General features: G+C 39.6%; 1 long non-coding RNA gene across 1 annotated transcript; it reads left to right on the forward strand.

Annotated features, from left to right (window-relative positions):
- Positions 1-7,831: 7,831 nt before the first annotated feature.
- LOC110229797 lies at positions 7,832-16,620 on the forward strand. The gene is made up of 4 exons (XR_002333186.1): positions 7,832-8,133; positions 8,456-8,521; positions 10,669-10,745; positions 16,519-16,620. It is a non-coding gene; the product is annotated as an uncharacterized LOC110229797 (long non-coding RNA).
- The last annotated feature ends 785 nt before the right edge of the window (positions 16,621-17,405 follow it).

The following is a 17,405-nucleotide window of genomic DNA, read 5'->3' on the forward strand; positions in this document are numbered from 1 at the left end:
AGTCAAATCCCTTGAAGAAAACGATCACATAGCCCATCTACGCGACTGTTTTCGCCAGCTCAACAAGCACAACATGAAGCTCAACCCGGCAAAATGTCGTTTCGCGGTAAAGTCGGGTGAATTCTTGGGATATCTCGTAACTCACCGAGGCATCAAGGCAAACCCGAAGTAAATCGATGCTCTACTAAACATGCCCTCACCACAGAACAAGCGCGAAGTCCAACGTCTCACCGGGAGAGTCGCAGCCTTGAACCGATTCATCTCGCGGTCCACTGACAAATGCCTTGCTTTCTAGATACTCTGCGCGGAAAAAAGAAATTCGAATGGACTGATCGCTGCGAAGAGGCTTTCCAGGAATTGAAGAAGTATCTGGCTAATCCACCGGTGTTGGCAAAACCAGTCCCGGGCGAGCCATTATTCCTGTACATCGCAGTCTCGGATACAGCGATAAGTGGAGTCATAGTCAGGGAAGACAGAGGAGAGCAGAAGCCGATATTCTATGTCTCGCAAACTTTCACTGACGCAGAAACACGCTACCCGCAAACCGAAAAGCTCGCCCTCGCCGTAGTAATGTCAGCTCGGAAGCTACGGCCATACTTCCAGTCTCACTCAATTGTCGTCATGGCGCCCGTATCACTCCGAACTATCCTGCACAGTCCGATCCAATCGGGACGCTTGGCCAAATGGGCAGTAGAACTCAGTGAGTACGACGTCGAGTACAGGAACAAAACATGCGCAAAATCTCAGGTCCTGGCCGATTTTATCATCGAGCTGCCCACACAAAACACCCGAGAAGAGTCGCCCGACGCCGTTTGGATCCTCCACGTCGACGGATCATCCTCAAAACAAGGTTCTGGCGTCGGAATCCGCCTAGCATCACCAGAAGGCGAAATCCTCGAACAATCTTTTCGGCTTAATTTCGACGCGACTAACAATGTGGCAGAGTATGAAGCACTCATAGCAGGACTTAAGCTAGCTCGAGGACTTAGGATCAACAAGCTACGAGCCTTTTGCGACTCCCAGCTTGTGGCCAATCAATTCAATGGAGAATACGTGGCTCGCGACGAACGAATGGAAGCGTATCTTGCGCTCACGCAAGACTTGGCGAAACAGTTCGGAGAGTTCGAGTTAACCAGAATCCCACGAGGGGAAAACACGTCGGCCGACGCCTTAGCGGCTATAGCTTTAACCTCTGACCCGAATCTGAAGAGAATCATACCGGTTGAGTTCATCGAAAAGCCGAGCATCGAAGACAGTAGCAAGGAACAAGTTCTAACAGCTCGGGAGACGGAAGAACCGGAAGAAATGGACATCGAACTGCTAGACCAGCAAACTACAGACATGACCGAACCCGAATACGACCGAACACGACCGATGCCAAATGGATCGGAGCCATTCGAAGTTACATCGCCGATGGAGAAGTTCCTGCTGAAAAATGGGCAGCTCGAAAGCTTAAGGCAAAAGCAGCGCGGTATACTCTGATCGACGGAGAACTCTTTAAATGGCGATTCTCCGGACCCCTCCTTATCTGTGTCAAAGGAATCGAAGCTCGGAGAGTCATGGAAGAAGTACACGGTGGATCTTGCGGGAATCACTCTGGCGGCAGAGCCCTAGCCATAAAGATCAAGCGCCACGGGTATTTTTGGCCGACGATGGTCAAAGACTGCGAGAAGTTTTCTCAACGGTGCGACAAATGCCAGAGACACGCACCAGCCATTCATCAACCCGTCGAGCTCCTCTCTTCCATCACCTCGCCTTACCCCTTCATGCGCTGGTCCATGGATATTATCGGACCCCTACACAACTCCAAGCAGAAGAAACTCGTCCTCGTACTAACAGACAATTTCTCCAAATAGATCGAGGCGGACTCTTATGCCAGCATCAAAGACGCGCAGGTCGAGAACTTTGTCTAGAAGAATATCATATGCCGTCACGGGATACCTTACGAGATCGTTACAGACAACGGATCGCAGTTCATTTCGGTTCGATTCGAAGGATTCTGTGAGAAATGGGGAATTCGCCTCAGCAAGTCTACGCCTCGGTACCCTCAGGGAAACGGACAGGCCGAAGCGGCAAACAAAACGATTCTCGACGGAATAAAAAAGCGCCTCGACGCGAAGAAGGGCCGTTGGGCCGATGAATTGGAAGGAGTATTATGGTCGCACAGAACCACGCCGCGGTGTGCCACAGGAGAAACACCTTTCGCCCTCGTTTATGGCACGGAATGTGTAATTCCCACTGAAGCCGAGATCCCGGGAATAAGAAGGCGTATGCTCCCCGAGCAAGAAAATTCCAACACTCAGATGATGCTGGACGAACTAGACTTAATTGACGAAAGAAGAGATTTGGCTTTGGTCCGTATGCAGAATTATCAGAATGCTACAGCTCGGTACTACAATTCTCATGTGAAGTATCGCCGTTTCCACGAGGGAGATCTCGTACTGCGCAAAGTTTTCCAGAATACCGCCGAACAGAACGCTGGTAAGCTCGGCGCGAATTAGGAAGGACCTTACACGATCGCAAAGGTGATCCGTCCCGGCGTCTACCAACTCATCAACATGAACGGCAAAGCGGTACCCAGATCCTGGAACGCAATGCATCTAAGGAAATATTATCGCTAAGAACCTAAGGTACGCATGTACTTGAACTACGGGGTGGCTTAATCCCTGAAAAGGGTACGTAGGCAGCTCGTCCTCGGACGAGTTCAGCTACCCCCCTAATTAAAAAAGGGGGGAGTGGGTCCGTATACATATACTCCCACTAAATTTTTCAAATTTTCTAAGTTTTTACCCTTCGGATTTTCAATTTTATCCACCTCGACATCTATCCCAAAATTCATCTCGGGAACCTTTACGGTCTCCTTATCGACCCACAAAGCCAACAGTTCGTTCGGACGATGGCCACGTCCACGAACAGAGAGCTCATTTCACCGCTTCGGTTACAGCGCGCTATATAAGCATTCAAGACAATTCGGTGGGAGATATCTTGCCAAAAAGAAATTGTCTTCAGAAAACCCAGTTAACTTCGACACTGGTACCCCAGTTCGCTTCTAAGCACTGGAAATCGACTATATCAGCTCGGGTCGCAACCGATAAAGATTAGTCCCACGTGACCAAAACCCAGTTATCTTAACACTGGTGAACGATCCATTTTCACTTTCAGCTCGGAAGTTAAAACGGTTCGGGAGAATTAACTTAACGCCACATTTGCAAAAACCCAGTTACCTTAACACTGGTACTCTATTCGGCGTCACGGTTCTGAAAGATTAATTTCTCAATGAATAATCCGGATTTGATTCAGAAACATATCAAGACAAACAACAAGTCAAACACTTAAAAAGAACATTCAAGCGGATAAAGCCGTCCAGGCATAAGTTTTTATAAAAAGAAACCTGAAACAAAAAACATACGAGGGAATGCCTTGGGCTCATTCGTCTCTCTCTTCATCTGAAACCTGTACGGCCCCGGAGTTCAAATTTGTGCCCGCCTGATCGATCACTCCAACATCGACCGCATCGCTTTCTATCGACCTATTCCCCAGGCCATCATGAGCAAAGTCGGGAGATACCGGAGGAACCTTCAGACTTTCAAGGAGCTCGGCCCTCAGTCTGGCGTACTCAGCCTCGGCATCCCCATACTCCTCCTTCCATTTGGCAACCTCAAGCTTTTCATCTTTAATCCTTCCCCCGGATTCAAGCGCTTCGATCAGCTCGGCGTTGGCCTTCGCTTGAGAGAAGTATATGTATCGCTCAGAGACTTTGTCGAATTCAGCCAATTTCGCCTCGGTCATCTTGACCTTCTCGACAAACTCCCCGACGATCTTTCGCTCACCAGCCTTCTTCGCCCGGGCCACCTCGGTCTCGCGAAGAGCCTTCTCCTCGACAAGCAGGCGCCTGAGCCTCTCAATTTCTGCCTAGGCCTTCCGACGGACACGAACACTCTCCTCGGCCTCTTTTCGCCTCGCCTCCTGTTCGACAGTAATCAGCGCCTCGGCGGTCCGTGTCGCTGCAACCGCCTCGGCAATCTTTCTCTCGGCTTCAATCCGAGCAGCCTCGAATTACTCTTGGGCCGCTGCATGCTCACGAGCTGCAGAATCGTAAGAATGAACCATATTGTTCATCGAGGAGAAGGCCTGGAAAGCAAATTGATAAATACGTTAAAACATAAAGCAAGGCTACCTTATACGAAAAGGGACTCGAACGCGTACCTTCAAGAAATTGGCCGCGGCCTCACCGTACCGCTCCGCCTCGATCAAGCCCTCTGGAGCGGGAAGTAGCGGCCAGGCGCAGGAAGCGATAAGGTTGGCAGAAGCAACCTTGTCCTCGTAAATTGGCCGAGAAGAGCTGTGAGCTCTCTTCGACTTTTTGCGCCTGTCCCCAGAATGTTCTCCTCGGGGACGTTTCACCTTAGACGTGGCCTGCCCACCAGCAGGCAGACCAACCACCAGTGCATTTCTCACCTCGGGAGCCTGGTTAGCAACATCCCCAATCGGGATACCCTTGGGCACCTCAGGACGAGCTACAGAGACAGTCAAGTCGGCCCCCGACCCCATGGGATCAACTATCACCTCGGGGTCAACGGTCACCTCGGGCGGGTTTAAGGGTCCAAAAGCGGCCTCGATCGCTATCTGTTCTTCTCGCGCCTTCTTCTCGGCGGCTTTCCTTTCCCTCAATGACATTTTTACCCCTTGCATCTCCGCTAAAAAGTTGAGCCTTTGATCTGAAGAGGATGAAGAGGTAGAACAGGACGCACCGTGAAGAACCCTCAACGCTTTTTCAACCCTTTCTTGAGAAAAGTGTTTAATCTAGTGGCACTTCCGAGCAGCCAACTCCTCACGCACGCTGAAAAGGTCCTCGGGAATACGACCCAAGAAGCTCGGGCCACGGTCTGCAAAAAGAAAAAATAAGATATCAGTTAAGGAAGCCAAGTTAACACAAAACAAACAGAAAATCTCGGATGAACTACCAATCTTCCTCCATTTCCCAATCATTTTTCCAAGACAGCCCTCGGGAACGCAGTCTTCGTCGAGAGCAACGAAGAAAAAGTGGTCGGTATACTTCTCATCTTTGCTGGGGAAGCCGCCAATAACTCTTCGCTTCGGGCGAGGAGAAATATAATACCTCTCCATCTCACAGCTCGGCACACGACGAATCTCCAGCAAATTCCTCAGATGATCAAGACCAATGTTATTGTACATCTCGAACCCACGTACTAAGATCCCAACCAGATGTCGAAGGCCTCGGGTCGTGATCTGGGCCATAGCAAGCTTGTAAGACCATAAGTACTCAATGATCGGCCTCGGGATTGGGAACTAGAGGAATCAGAAATAAAAGAATCCTTCGTACAAAGTAAAAAACCCCTCGGGAGGATCATCGGCTATCTCATTGGGGGTCGGCAATCGCAAAACTACCGCCTCGCTGAAGTTAAAACGTGCCTGTAAATCCCGGAGAGAGTCTGAGGTCGACAGAGTAGAACCGGGAGGATCAGGTTTACGAACTTTTCTGGCTCGGGTTTTCTTCTTCTGAGCCATGGCACCTTGAATCGCCAGCTGAAGTAGCCTGGCTCCCTCCTCGGGCAAAACCGGCAGCTCGGGTTCATCCTGCCAATGAGAAACCCCAGCCTCATCTAAAGCCGGAGGACGCGTCCTCCTCCTATTCAAAACCGCTTCGGGATCATCGGGTAGATCCTCGTCCCGAGCCATGTCAGCAACTGTATCTTCCCGAGCCACAAATTGGCTCGGAACCCCTTGACTTCCAGATGACGATTCCGCGTCACCACTTGACTCAGATCGATCCGACAAACTGGCCTCGGGCCCATCCGAGCGACTCCAAACCATTTTTCGTTTATGGACAGGAATATTTCTGCCTCGGGAAGAATCGCTCGAATCAGAAAGGGACATCAATCTGCTCGGGTAAATCGAAAGAACAACCGGAGAAACAGAATTCAGGACGTCGGCAAAATCAACCTAGATCTAAACACGACGGTTCGACGAAAAAGTAAATCGGAAAAAGAAGAAACATAAACTAAATCAAGATCAGAGAAAAGAAGCAAACCTTAGAATTTTTCCTTGCAAATCGCGAAATAAGAGAATGAGCTGGGAACTCAGTATTTATAGAAACTTAGAGCGCGTCGGGTACGCGTACGTACAACGGAACGCTTCACGTCCGCCTTAAATCTCGGGAATCGGCAAAAACGCTTCCGCTTCTCGAGAAAAGAAATTTGACCCTCTCACGCCAGAAGACGAATCGACAAAAGAATTCGAAACGTCCCAGGGAATTCAAATCGACAATTAAAATTGAACGGTCAAAGTATGAGCTACTGTCGAAGTACAAATGGCCTCGGGAGCGCGAGGACAGCTCGGAAAGAGGAAAAATGGCTCGGCCCAATGACATGAAGCTCGTCGCACTTGCTTCTCAAGTCAACAAGCTGGGGGGCTAACTGTTGGGGTCGGATTCTATCCCCTATTAAGACCGAGCCAAACTTCGATGAATATGTAACCAGCTCGGAACGTTCCCTCAATCAGCTCGGAAACTTTCCTCTATTCAGCTCGTAAGCAATTCCCTATCGGCTCGGGAAAGGTCCATCTCACGGCTCGGGAAGTGAGCTAATCGGTTCGGGTATGACTTAGCTAATAAGTTCGAGTACCCGAGCCCCATCCAGACGGGTACCCGAGCCGGTTCGCCATTCATACTCCCGAGCTCGTTCGTAACTCAGCCGTCCGAGCCAGTCCAAGCACCAAGGCATCTGAGCCGTCAAATGGTTCGGATACCCGAGGAAAAACCATCGGCTGCCCGAGGCAAAGACTTGGTAGATATTCTCCTTCAATACCATTTCTAAGCAAGGCACCATTTCCGAAAAAGAAGGATCATTTCCGATAAACCCGGAAATGATAAAGAAGAATCTTGAAGGATCAACTCAAATCAGGAAATCTTCCAAGAAACTCCGAAGAATAAGGAAATTGTCCTAAATCCGCGATATTCTAAGCCGACTTCAAGATAAATGGAAATCTTCCTAGAATATCGCTGGAGAGGCGGTTTACCATCCCTATATATAGAGACTCAAGTCTCTCACAGTGAGGGAGAGGGGAAGATCACTCTAGAATTTACACTACGCAAAGCTCTCACAGCACAAACATCCTTTTCTTTTATGATCAAACTCTTGTACGATCAAAGTCATCTTTTTCTGAATAATATCAAGAACACCATCTTTGGTATCAATTGATTCTGTCGTTCTTTGAGAATTCTCGCAAATCGTATCCCTAAATTAAAACCCTAGACAAATCTCGATTGTGTTAGTTTCGACTTCCACAGTAATATTTGTGAAACCAAATTATTATTTTGATTTATATTGTATATTTTTATTTCTTAAACTATAAAATGATTTGTTTGGTGGAATAAAATTATTGTGTTGCATAAGAGATGTTGTCAATAAATATGTGTTTTTGTTGTATGTAAATATGTGAATTTTATTAAAAAAAAACATTTTGGTATCAGATAATAAAATAGATAGAGTAATTTTTGAAATATAAATGTTTTTTCAATTTTCCAATGTTTTAAATAAATTTCCTAAAGCAATTTCTTTTGTGTTAAATTGGTTTTAAATTTTGAATTTATGTATAAATATTTTATGTAATTTGTGTTTGTAATTTGATATATATATAATTAAGTTTTATGTTTGGGCCACATAAAAATCTATTGGCCCATTTTCGATTCCGTTAATAAATCTGTGATCCAATAAAAAGCTATAGACATGTCAATTGGGCCTAAATATTTCGCTGATCCATTTGATATATCACTGTTTTTTTTTTTTTTTTTTTTTCTTGGACAGATAATTTTCAACCCAACAATCATTGTCGGTGAGATGAAAAGAGATGAAACAACAAACCCAGAAAAATCTCATGCTAATCTTTGATCTGAAAATAGAAAACGTAATACTGCTTAGATCGAGCTTTATCGTTGCTGTTTATCAAGTTTCTACCACAGATTTCGAATTATAGAAACATGTAAGCTTTTGATTGATTCAATTTTAGAGAACTTTTTATTTTTTACAATTCGTCGATTTGATTTCCAGTTTGTGCAATTCTCTGTTTGAATAGATTCATTGGGAGATGACTGTGAAGAACCCAAGCTTCTGAGTAAGTTTCAAACCCAATAAATTTGATTTCAATAATTTTTATACACAAATCCCAAATTGATGTATTGTATTTTTGAAATTTAACAAAGTAATTAAATCTATCTACATAAATCTTTAGAGCCATGTTAATATCTTATCAACATAGATGATGATGTTGCCAAAAGAAGATGATTTAGAAAGATAAGTTGTTCATACGATTATTACTATTGCATAGGATCAAGATATGTGTAATGATGACATAGATTAGAAAGATTATATTTCATAAGTAATAATATGATGAGAATCATATATTTAAAAGCTAACTATTGTTACTATATGCGCAGATTAAGGAAAGAAATCATGCAATCAAGATTGACTGATGATATAGGATCTTAAACCAATTACATAAGGTATATTCTCGAAACATTATGCTATGAAAATTTATATCAATGTCAATGCTAGCTAATTATATACAATATATAATAGTTAGATATATAGCTTAGCTTAACATTTATGATTACAATATAGTTGTTAGAAAACAACTCTTAAATTTAGGTTGGCTGCTAATAAAATTTCATATGGAAATAGAGTAAAATAGAGATTAAATGCAAAAGAAACAAATAGAGTAGACATTAGTTCAAGTCTATTACAAAAGGAGTTTTTCATACCAAAAGGAAATTTTTGAAAAGACAGAGTTAATCTCTGTAGAACAGAGTTAATCTCTGTAGAACAGAGTTCATCCCCTCTGAAATTTTTTTAAAAAAACAACATAAACTAAGAGAAACTGATAATCCTTGCACATCCAATCCCTCCTTCCTTAACATGTTAGTTCTCAGCAACCATCTCCATCATCACATCCTCTTCGTCACTTGATCCATCGTTGAATGATCACCTGCAAAAAAACATATGCTTTATGTTTACCTAGGCTATGAATCTCAACCAAAATATATGACAATTATAAGAGAATTTTTAACTTACAGATAACTTGGAATGTCAAGTTCATAAAAGATTGGATCAATGTATAGACATGAACAACCATATTCACTCATTAAAACATTGTTTCCTATAGAAAAAAAAAGATTCAGTCAATGTAACTAATAAAATTGTAAAGTCAGTTTATAAAACTATAATAAGAACCTACCACAGTAAGAAGATATTCTCCAGAAACGCAAGACTGCAACAATCTTATCATAGTTGTAGTTTATTCCGCTAATTTTCTGAGACCAAGTGTTCACAAAGAACTCACACCACTTTCCCACAGCAACGCATTTTATTGTCTCCCCCCTAGATTAAAAGTTTAATTTCCAAACAAAAAGAATAGTCAATCCAATTTCTTAAAATAAGTTAAGAACAGCCATTGAAATTCTTTTACAGAGGGTAAACTAAACTTACACATTATTTTTAATTATGAAGCAGACATAGCGAGATTCATAGTCTGTTTTCCCTCTCTGACACGCATATGGAAACCTTCCGATGGTGGAAACAGCAGAGATAACTCCCATAGCATCTAAGTAAAAATAACAGAAAAATGGTCATATAAGTCTTCATATAGAATAAATCTTGGTATAAAACATTTAATTTCACAAATTATTACCAGAGACAGAGTTTTTATCATCTTCATGAGCATTTCTGACAGTATCAGACCAAACAAAGTTCCAGTAATTGTTCCAGGACTTAGATCTAACAGGCCACATGGTAGTTTCTCTCATAAACCTAACCTGAAGTGGCAGAGTTGAATATCTGACTTGGTTTGGAGGTATGATGACTTGAAAGTCAGTCATGTAGTACCAAACGTCTTGTTTGAGTCCTGGCTGAAAGTTCCAAAGGTAGTAACCTTGTGGAATTGTTGCGTCCATAAAATTCCCCTATACAAAGGAAACAAACAAATTAGATAAGTAGTTTTTCAACCCTAGAACATGATTTTAAAAAGGTGTAAAACAGAACAATAGAATTAGAAACAAACCTTCTCATCTGCGAGAATCATTGTAGTTAGATCACCATTGAAAGGAGGATTATGATGCCAGATACTCATTATCTTAACATAAACCCTCCACTTTGTAGAATGTCTTCGCAAATCAGAGAGAATGTGCATTTTCTCCATAGTTTCTTAAAGATTTTGTTTTGCTTTCAACTGGGAAGATATCTCTATAAATCTAAAATCTCTCAACGCATATATATAGATATATTGGTTAAGAGACGCAAAGGATTAAAATAAAATGAAAAGGAAACTGAATCGTTAATAGAATATATAAAATATAAAAATTTGAAAAGCCTGATGCGAATCATTGCTAATTGTTACAAAAGTATACAGTATACATTTTTCAAGATACACGCAACGATTTAGATTTGTCTAGATTGTATAAACTGTCAAATATGGAAGTTTCTTTAGTTTTTGTTATTCATGATTGATTTTTTATATAATAGAATATATAAATAAATATATATAAGTAAATATGTACTTAAATAATATAATAATTTTTTTAACAAGATCTAGTTTTTGCTATTTGTTAGTTACAATTATATATGGTACTGATGATAGATAATTCTATGTTTACAGACCAGGCAACATCTTTAAAGAAGGCAAATTTGAAAGCACTGATAAAGCCAGTCCAGATTCTGAAAGCACTGATAAAGGTTAGTGAGGTCTAAATGATTCAACATGTATTTAGATCCACAATTAAATATGCACTTATCGTGATTTGTCAATTGTTTTTCTAAAATGATTTTACTATATTCTATGTTGACATGTATGTTAAATTCTGCAATTGGTTGATAAGATATTAAAGTAATACTACTTGTTTATATGAATTAACAGAATATTTAGATTCTGTATATGATTTTTGAATTAGTAAACTTTTAATTGTTTACCTATTTGTACTTAATATGATGTAAATGTAAATGAAAACTTTTTTAAAACAAAGTTATGCTGATATTAATAATAGAAATTTATGAATTTGAGTTAAAAGAGAATTGAGAGAATAACAGACCAAGTTTGGTAAAATAATCTCTTCAATGGAAGTCGTAGATTGAAGAGATTACTACCAAATTTCCATTTCCATACCAGCTTCTACCTGTTCAGACAACCAATAAGAAATTAGTAAAGTGTAACATGTCACGATAATAATCAGTTTTTATTGGTTGTTACCTCTTAAACCAATTGTCTCTTGCAATGTTTAGCCTTATAGGTTCTGAAAGACTTCCTTAAACACCACATTCAACGTTTCGTTCTGCGGCTTTCCTTCTTTGTCCACTATGAGTATCTTCAGTCCTTTTTTAGAAGTTACCCTTGAGATAGCTACATAGAGTTGGCCATGAGAAAAGCATGGCCTTGGTAAATAGATGCCAACCTTATTCAAAGATTGTCCTTGACTTTTATTAATGGTCATAGCAAAAGCAACTGCTATTGGAAGTTGTCTTCGACGCATTTTAAACGGAAGTTTAGTATCAGATGGAGATATCAATATCCTGGGAAGGAGGACTTTATCTCCGACTCTATCACCTGTAATAATGACAGCCTCAATGACTTTATCACCCATTTGTGTTATTTGCAGTCTAGTGCCATTCATTAGCCCTCCTCTTGGATCTAAATTTCGTAGTAACATCACAGGACAACCAACTTTCAACCTTATACCATGATTTGGCAATCCAGATATCTTTAGACCGTTCAAAAACTCTGATGTCAACACGAGATTATTTGTACCTCCAATATCAGAAGGATCAACAGAATCTGAACTTAGGTATAGTTGTTCATCACCTACAAATAATTTAAAATGTCTTTATAATACATCATATATCTTTAAAAAGCATAAAACATTATGAGTAGTGGAGACTAACCTTCGAGTTGATCAAGCATATAATCGTTGACAATACCCACATCTTCATTGGTAGGACATAAAATAGCCCTTTGTTGGAAAAATACAGGATCGGTTTCATCCTTCAATAACTTAGGATCTCCGAAAACTTCCCTGCTTATTGCCTCAATTGGATTATCAGCGTTTGTGATCAAAAACTCTTTTGGAATTTCTATCATCACTTCTCCATCATTAGGTTGTGCTATCTTACCATCACCAACTGCTAGAATCAACTCTGAAAATTCTTTTATATCCTTAGCCTCAATTGGACTCAAATCCTTTGAAAGTAGCCTCATATTTTTTGTGAGCTTCAGAACTTTGCAATGATTCCAAAGATAAGAAGCATTAAGTGCAGCCATACAAATTTCTGCTCTTGCAGCACCATGTATCACAGGTAGTACCTGTCTGAAATCTCCACCAAAAACAACTACTTTGCCACCAAACGGTTTGTTTCCACCACCTTTAATAATGTCTTTGAAACTCCTATCCATAGATTCAAAACAATGCTTACTCATCATTGGAGCTTCATCCCAAATTATCAAAGATGCTTCTTCTATTAATTTTGCCTGATTTGAACCTTTCTCAATATTACATACAGTGAAGTCGTCTGGATTTATTGGAATACCAAACCGAGAGTGCGCTGTTCTCCCACCAGGTAACAATAGAGAAGCAATGCCGCTGGAAGCAACATTTAGCACAATAGAACCTCTAGATCTTACAGAAGCTGAGAGTGTCGTATATATAAAAGTTTTACCAGTTCCACCAAAGCCATAGACAAAGAAGACACCTCCCTTGTCATTATCAACAGCATCGATGATCTCGAAATAAACACTCTTCTGCTCATCTGTTATTTTCTGCAACGATTCTTCAAGTTTTTCCTTCTGTTCATTGCGATCGTAGTTTTTTTCGTCAAGTATCAAGACATTACTATCATCAATTTCCTCATCAGGTAACTGTGGCATTGTTCTGGAAGCAGTTAGAGATGTTCCATTGCTTCGTAAGATGCTGTTGATTTCTTTTAAATTAAAGCCAACATCTGTTTTTGCTCGTCCATAAGTGTTAGTTCTGTGTCCCGGAAAATATTTAAAAAAACAGTGTTATTTGTAAGACAGAATAATCATGAAATTGTCTACTTAAAATTGCAAAATAACAACTCTTTAAACCAACTAAAGAAACTGAATTATTTGATCAAAAGTTACCTGGTCTTTTAAAGTACTCTCTCCTTTTTCTTTCAATGTCTTCTGATAGAAGTTCCCATGTTTTTTCCCAAACAACTTCTGGTTGAGATAAGCTGGTAGACTGGAGCATTACAACAAACATACAACGCAAGAAGTTACCAGTAGACCAAAAACTGGTTGTCTTTATTGTATCAATATACTCCTGGTCATCGTCTAGCAAACCCAGAGCATAACATGCCTCCTTGAACGATTTGTACACCACGCCATTCACTGTTTTGATGTCTTCGAAACTTTCTGGTCCAGTTTGATGATTTAGAAGGACACTTAAATAATAACTTTCCTCATAAATTAGTGGGACATAATTAATCCTTCGGATTGTTTTCCTTGGTCGCTTCCTCATATTGAAAGTTCTTGTTTTACCATCCCAAGTATAATATTCCGGAATCTGAGTATATGTGAGACCTTTGGCTTTAGGACACCGCTTGTTCAATTCAAACCAAGCAAGAAACATCGAATTCTGTAATTCTGATTTTTTCAAAACTGATTTCACCTCATCATCACCTTTAAAATATAATAGTTGTTTGCCTGGTAGATGGAAGGATAATCTTTGAACAGACGTTGACCTATAATGTATAGGATTTTTCAAGATTCTCCATCCAGCTTCACATGCTGATACATATCTGATACAATGTCATAAAACATGTATTAGTTAGAAATGAGTTAAGCATCTAAACTATTTACCAAAATTTTAAACGATTTTATACCTGCAATTAAAGAAGTCTTGTATTTCATTTTTACTTGTGCCTCCACTGTTTGAACTATCAGACTTCTCTGTAGTAGTTGTAGTCTTTGAAGACTTTTCATTAGGCTCAACAACTACTGAAACTCTATCCATCCCTTTAGTGATATACTTGAATAAGTACTTGATAGAGCCAGTTTGGTTACACCACTCAACATTAATATGAGCTCTGTAGCGAAGTAGCAACTTCTTGTTATAGGGTATAACATATCCGTTGTCACACTTAAATCCATACTTCTCCACAAACAGCTTTGTCTTTCTTCTTCTGTACAAACGAAAACCTTCTTTATCAACCTTAGTATGTTCTCTAAGTTTTTTTGGGAAAAACTTAGAACATTTGCCTTCAAGCATACATGGTGTATTCTGGTTGACGACGCCACATGGTCCATGAATCATCATGTCTTTAACGACCTCATAAAGTTCTGGTTCTTTATTCTTGTCAGGAATTTCCGCAGAAATGATTTTATCAATGTCTTCTGGTTTTGGAAACTTGGAACTTGGATGCATCTATATCAATATATGTGCATGAGGAAGACCTCTTTTCTGGAACTCAATTGTATACATTGCTTCGAGAACAACATGAGATAATAATATTAGTTAAACGACATTTAAAAAAATAGCAGAAACAGATACTTAAATTGTAGACTGTTAACGCAACTATTAAAATAAATCACTTACATGAAACAGTCTTCCCCAATATATGTTTCTTCGTTAAATCATCCATTAGAGAATTCAGCTTCATTTTGAACATTCTGCTTATGATCTCTGGCCTATCATCGGAATTACAATTTCTCTCAGTACAGAATCTTACCAGCTCAGGCCATTTTGGATTGCATGTGAACGTAATGAATAGGTCAGGAAATCCATAATGATTACATGTAGACATTGCATCCATGTACATGTTCTTCATGTATCTTGGCCCACCAACAAAAGTAGTTGGTAGATAAAATGCTTTTCCTTCTTCATTCATATCTGTCTTTCCTTCTGTTGCCGCCTCTTTAACTGAATCATAGTTAGAAGCTCGTAAACTTGATTGATTCAGTTTAATATATTTGAGCCTATTAGCTTCTATGGTGGTATAAGCATCAACCAAGAACTACTGGTACAACCGTTTTGATCTTAGCAGGATACTTTGTTCATTCTTTCTCTCTTGTATACGATACGCATACCATTGACGCAAACTTATGCAATCATTCTCCTCAGTTTCTTCGGGCTTGTTTTTCTTTTTACCATGGTTATTCCCTTTCTTAATGCCTGTCCTATAACCATCTTCACCCTTTGGAAACAACAAAGGGTATTGTAGAGCAAGATAACATGGTTCTATTTCACTGATTCTTTGTAAATACCCAGATTTTTCTTCAATAATAATGTCACGACTTGGCATACCAATGTGAAAATCACCTGGAATCAGCGCTGCGACCTCTGAAGCTGTTGGCACTGCATATGTTCTTCCATCTTTGACACGGTCACTCACTATTTTCATGTGAAAGCTCTGTTCAGGATTGGTATTAAACCTATCACGAGCTTGTCTAAAATGACCAACGTATGGATTAACTTCATTTAGCAGCTTTATTATCGCCTCAATTATTTATTTTCTCAGCTCTGGCTTCTTCTTATATTTCCCAGCAGATTTTCCTTTGCTGAAATATAAATTTAGTTAGCAACGACACTAATACTTACAGAAAAAAACACAAAGTCTGGATACTGTAATTGCTTGTTTTGAGTTAGAAAATGTACCTTAAAATTCATGCTCTGTTTTCAACTTCATTCTCGGTGTCAACTATATATAGCTGACTAAACTTAGAAAATTCACCTTCTCCAGGTTTCAAACTTCCCATCTGGTGGTAATTCTCTCCTTGTATCTGAAACATATTAGGACCCCTTCCCGCTGTAACAGAATTATCACACTTACCCCCAAGAGAAGTAAATGAAAAAATCATGTTATATGCTCTGATGTTCTCTCTAAAGTGTCTACTCATGTCATCATCATTGGTTAGCAAAGCAAATAACAGTTCTGGTTGATTATGGAGGAAAGGCAGTTTCACAGATCCTTGCAAACAACATTGAGTAAAAATTGGTTTGAACTTTCTTATGTCTGTTGATGCGTTCTCCATACCACATAATAGCACCGCAGTAGGAACATGAGTAGACAGGATCTCCATGATCTAGATACTCTATAATAACAGAAAGACAGTTTAGCATAAGTAAAGTTTGTGTAAGAAAATAATTAGAAATAAACCAATGATGTAGTACCTGTGTTTTTGTTCTTTCTGCTAGAAACATTAGGAGTTTTTCTTTCTCCAAAAGCTTTGGTCAAACTTTCATCTAACATTGATAAAAACTTATATCTTTGTTTGACTTCGATTGGGATATCGTCTATGTTTTCATAATCTTCAGATGTTTTTGAATCATTTTCATCTGGACTACTACACTCGTAAACCTGTTCACGTGTTTCCTCCAAATCACCTATCATATTTTTTTCCCCTGATTAGTGGATGCTTTATTAAGTTTAGAAAATATATCATAATTAATGATTTTTACTTACTCATATTAATATATGTTTCTTCCTTTGAATTCAGGATATCATCAGAGTCTTCTTCGATTGTTGTATCATAACTCTTGTGAGATGTTTTTTTCTCCTTTGCCAAAGACTTTGGGAACCTCATAGTGTTTCTTGAATTGATAAGTATAATACCCTTAGCAGCTTCATGAAATAAACATTACTCCATCAGTGTTGATCTATTAATACTTTTTATGTAATAGTTTCATATTATTGAGAGGCATGTATACCTTGTTTGTTATTAACAGATGGAGGACTCCACTTTTTCCCCTTTTTTTCTGGTGGCTTATGTGGATTAAGTGGAGTTTGGTGAACCTCGCTGTGAAGCTGTGATGTATTAATAATGTTCTACACATCTTGAAAAGGTCTTCTCTGTGTCCTTGCTGTTTTTTTGGCTGATCTTACACTCGTATTATAAGTAACTGTAGATGCAAATCATAAACCAGTATGGTTATTTATTAGTTTGCATCATATGTAGATGCTATATTGTTGGAATATAAATGTTTACATACCTTTTGTTTCCTTTTGTATGGCTGCAGAAGAAGAAGGACCAGTTACTGTCTGTAAGGCTTCAGAATCACACTGCTGGGCTGGTATGTTACCTATTCCAGATCTCAATCGATTAAAAATCCCTTTTACTTGAACATCACTCCTATCTTGTTGGTTATGTAGATTTGGATTTATGTTTTGATCATGTAGCTGAGACCTAGAACGCTTTGTGTTAGGTGTCTGCATTACATTGTTATTTTCTTTTACTGTTTCATTTTTTCTTCTCTTCATTCTGAAAAACAAAATAGATTTTTGAGGAAAAATAATTCCAATTATGTCATTTGTCAATGAACATGTTCAATGTTGAAAGAGATTAAAAGACTGACCTTATAGATGTTTCTTTGCTAATGAGGCGAG

This window comes from Arabidopsis lyrata (assembly GCF_000004255.2).
Source record: "Arabidopsis lyrata subsp. lyrata unplaced genomic scaffold ARALYscaffold_3, whole genome shotgun sequence".
NCBI classification, from domain to species: domain Eukaryota; kingdom Viridiplantae; phylum Streptophyta; class Magnoliopsida; order Brassicales; family Brassicaceae; genus Arabidopsis; species Arabidopsis lyrata.